At 45.6% G+C, this 4,414-nt stretch overlaps 1 pseudogene; it reads left to right on the forward strand.

The window, feature by feature from the left end:
• The first annotated feature begins 3,853 nt into the window (after positions 1-3,853).
• On the forward strand, positions 3,854-3,972 carry LOC120593976 (uncharacterized; annotated as a pseudogene).
• The last annotated feature ends 442 nt before the right edge of the window (positions 3,973-4,414 follow it).

The following is a 4,414-nucleotide window of genomic DNA, read 5'->3' on the forward strand; positions in this document are numbered from 1 at the left end:
AGAAGAGAAGCACACGCCTCAGTTCCTGGCGGGAGGTTACCAGTGGTCTGCGCAGGGTCCCTCTCTTGTTGTTTTAGTTCCTTTGAACGAAACTGCCCACTCCCACCTGAGGCAACGGGTCTCGTGGCGATTTACTGCTCCGACGAAGCATTGCTGCTGTCCGGGTGTAAGCACTTCTAATCACAGAGATGGTGCCGTTAGGCCTCTTCCTGCTCTGTTCTCTTCGACAGCACGTTTTAAGATGTGATTTGCCCCCTCTTCATTCTCAAAGCTTTCTGAGGTCACCCAAAGAGCTTTTGTTTATGTGGGTTAAAACTATCGATATTTACCACATTAGAAATCGAAAAGGAGAGATTTAAAAAAAATAGTTATTGATTCATTTGAAAATAGCAACAATGAACACATTGCACGTTCACATAAATGTTAGCATTATTATGAAAATGATTTTGACCCTGCAGACTCTGTATCCTACAGTAAAGTGTCAGTTTGTTCCAGAATGGGAAAGGGCAGTATGAAGGATACATTTTGGGGTGTGGATTTTATCTGTATTATTTTGTAATCCCTGCGCCATGAAACGTATTATATTTTAGCAAAGCTTGCTCAGGTTTGGTGGGCTTGCTTTTTCGGTTTGTGGAAGTTTATCCTAGATGGCAGAGATGCTGCATCTGACTAGAAAACCGGGGTTTTATGTCGAATTTGTCATGTCCTAGGATATTTTAAAACACAAAGAACAAAAATTCCTCACTTAGGAACTCTGTGTATACTCCGGCTTATTTTACTTATTCATTTCATGATTCAAGCCTGCATAGGCTTTTTTTTTAAAAAAGAAAAGATATTATTTACCTTTTTAGAGAGTATAGGTCAGTGGGTTTTAGCATAGTATTTGGTTGTGCAACCTCTGCCACTATCTAATTCTACCTAACTCCAGAACATTTTCAGAATAAAAACCTGTGTACCCCTTAGCGGTCACTTCCAATTACCCTCCCCAACCCCCAGCCTCTGGCAACCATTAATCTACTTTTGGTCTCAACGGATTTACCTATTCTGGGCTTTTTCATGTAAATGAAATTACACAACATGAAGCCTTTTTGGTCTGGCTTCTTTTACTTAGCATAATGTTTTTGAGGTTCATCCTCATTGTAGCCTGCATCCATGTTATGGGTGATTAATATTCCATTGTCGGATATACCATGTTTTATTTATTTATCAGTTGGTGGACATTTGGATTATTTCCACTTTTTTGGCTGTTATGAATAATGCTGCTGTGAATATTTGTGTGCAAGTTTTTATGTGGACATATGTCCTCACTGCTCTTGGGTCTGTTTATTTTTAATTGTTATCAATTCAATGGGTAACCACGGATTATTTGCAGGCACCCATAATCATATATTAACCAAGTGTCCAAATCTCTTCTGACGACTCTTTAGATTTTGCCTTCTCAAATAATTTAATAAATATAGAAAAAAAATGGAAGAACTTTCAGGCATCTTTTACACCTGCAATAATGTTTAAAATTTCCCAGAGGAGCCCTGGAAAATCACAAAGATTTGTTTTTGCACCTTATTGAGAGAGAGATGCCAGAAACAATCAGGTTTGTTGGATGTGTTGGGAGTGTTGCATGGAAGGAGTTGTCGGACCGGAAGACACATTTGGCCTTCCTCAGGTCCCGCGTGTGTGGATGGAATGTTAACGGAATATTTTAGGAACTGTACATTTTATGGGAAGTCCCTGGTGATTTGTCAGTCCCCCACAGCCTATAGGCTTTTACTCTCAAGGGAAACACTCGTCTAAAGTCTTATGAAATAGTTCTGTACTGAATCCTGAGAGAGAAGTTTACTGTCCTCCATTCTGATATTGGTCAGAGAAATATATTAACCTCAGCAATGCAGTCTCTCACAGGTGTTTTATTTACTGTGACGCTTGCCTGAAGGCTCTGCTCTAAGATGCAGGCTGCAGCTTGTGTCTTCAGTGAAAAGGGACAGCCTTAGAGCCTCAGGATAAATGACTGTACCAGGTACTTCAAACCATCCACACTTTAAAGAATAGACTCTCGGGTGCAGACTTCTGAGCTGACGTTACTTAAGCAACTGTCAGGCTGTGCCCTGGATGGAGTCAGGATTTCCAGAGCTCTTTTTAGTCAGTAAGCAGACGGCTCCATGAACGCAGATGGCTAATCCAGGATCCAGCGGAACAAGAACTAGTTACACAGGACCGCCTAGAGGGATGTAGGAATTTCCTTGTGGCTATTTGTGTAAATTATTGGTACTGCTGTTCTAATGCTGTTTTCTGGCTCTGTGAGGAAGCCTCTTCTCTTCTTCAGCTCCTTGTAACCCTGTAATAATTTAGTACACTCTGCTTTTGTAAACGGAAATAAAACTTTTCAAAATTATATTTGTTTTTCACTGGCGTGTAGCGGTATCTCATTGCAGTTATAATTTGCATTTCCCCGGATGGCTAACGATGTCAGTCATATTTTATGTGTTTGCCATTCATGTACGCTCTTCAGTGAACTGTTGGGAGGGGCTAAGATTCTGAGGGACACTTGCACACTATCCGTTCTAAGCTTCCTGTTCTACAGATGGGAAACTCGAGACCCGAGAAGGGGTTGTCTGGCCAGGTTCTCCCAGCAGACCATGGTCTCTGAATGGAAATGAAGGACAGGCACAAGGAGGACCGGGTACCCTGAGTCTGGCTTCTGGGTAGGTGCCATGACCCACCCCCTCCAGCATCATCCCTGCCTTTGCCATGGGACCAGTGAGTACAGGTCAGCTCCCGGGCCCTGGCAGACAGAACTGTCCTCTTGGGGTGTCTGCCAGGTTTGGAGGACGCATGTCCCCAAAGTGTAGGAGGCAGCACATTAGACGGGTGCCTTCTCTGAGGTGCGTCCAGGCGAGCAGGATTTCCCAGATTTAGGACCCACCGAGTCCCTGTGAGTCCTGTGGCAGCCACAGAACGCCCAGCTGGAAGCAGAGGAAGCGTCCAGCACTTCAGCTCTAGCAACCGCAGTAGATGTCATCCCCACAGCTGCCATTTAGTGATACTGTGTCCCAGGCCCTGGGCTAAGCGTGTGTGCGATTCGGATATCGCAGTCCTCACAAAACACTCTAAGAAAGACACGTTCTTACCCACATTTCATAATGTGACAGGAAACACAAATCTTAAGAGGCGGGCGGGGCTGCGTTTTTGCTTGTGTATCTACTTCCTGTTGCTGCCGTAAGCCATTATCACAAACTTGCTGGCTTTAAAACAACACACATGTATTATCTTAAAGCTCCGGAGGTGGGAAGTCCAAAATGGGCTAACATCAAGGATTCTGGAGACTCTAAGGGAGAATCTGTTTTCTTGCCTTTCCCAGTTTCCGGATGCTTCCCGCTTCTACCGGGAAAGCTGGCTGAGTCTTTCTCACGCTGCGTCACTCTGACTCTGACTTCTGCCTTTCTCTTTCACATCGAAGGACCCTTGTGATTACTTTGGGCCCACCCGGCTAATCCAGAATAAAATAATCTCCCTAAAGTCAGCTGATGTACAACCTTAATTTCATTCTGCCAGGTAAGATATTGTATTCCCTACATCTAGGGATTAGGGTTTAGACATCTTTGGGGGCTATTATTCTGGGGAGTCGAGGAGCACTGGACGAGGATGAGGCTTGAAGGAATGGCATGGCGAGGCGTGTGGGTTGAGCAGGTGTGGGCGGAACTGTCGGGCATGAGCTCACTACCCTCGGGGAGGCCATCCGTCTCACTGCAGGGGAGGGGCAGCCCGGCCACTAGCAAGTCACAGGGTCATAGGGAGCATTCGAGGTCTTGTTCCCTGTCATTTGTTGTCAGTTTGGCTCCAATAAACTCTTATATGTGTCTATGGCCACGCCACCCTGAACATGCCCGATCTCGTCTGATCTTGGAAGCTAAGTAAGGTTGGGCCTGGTTAGTACTCGGATGGGAGACTATCTAGGAAGAGCGACTGCTGTAGGCGTAAAAAACAAAACGAAACAAAACAAAACCAAACCCCTCTTATATGTAAATAAAAAGAGTTACATGGTCATAGTACCATAGAACCAACGCTATGCCTGGGAGAGGTTGTAGAGTTTCTGGCGCGAAGAAAAAGGGGGGTGGTGGCAGCTGGCTGCAGTTTAATCAGGGTGGGTCTCACGAAGAAGGTGACATGGGAGCCAAGACTGGAAGGAGAGGGGGAAGGGCGGAGACAGACGCAGCCTGGGAAAAGAAAGTGCCAACCCCCACCCCGCGGCCCCAGGACCTCCACGAACTGGTCCTGTCCCACCCTGGAGCTTTATTTCACGTGTCACCCTCTGAACTTCGTGAACTTCGGCTCTCCTGAGTGACCTGCATTCCTGCATATGAGCCTGGCTACCTCTGGCTTGGCTGCCTCTGTATACGCAAATATTTCTTTTTCCTCC

This window comes from Pteropus medius, unplaced genomic scaffold (genome assembly GCF_902729225.1).
Source record: "Pteropus medius unplaced genomic scaffold, Ma_sr-lr_union100, whole genome shotgun sequence".
Lineage (NCBI taxonomy): Eukaryota > Metazoa > Chordata > Mammalia > Chiroptera > Pteropodidae > Pteropus > Pteropus medius.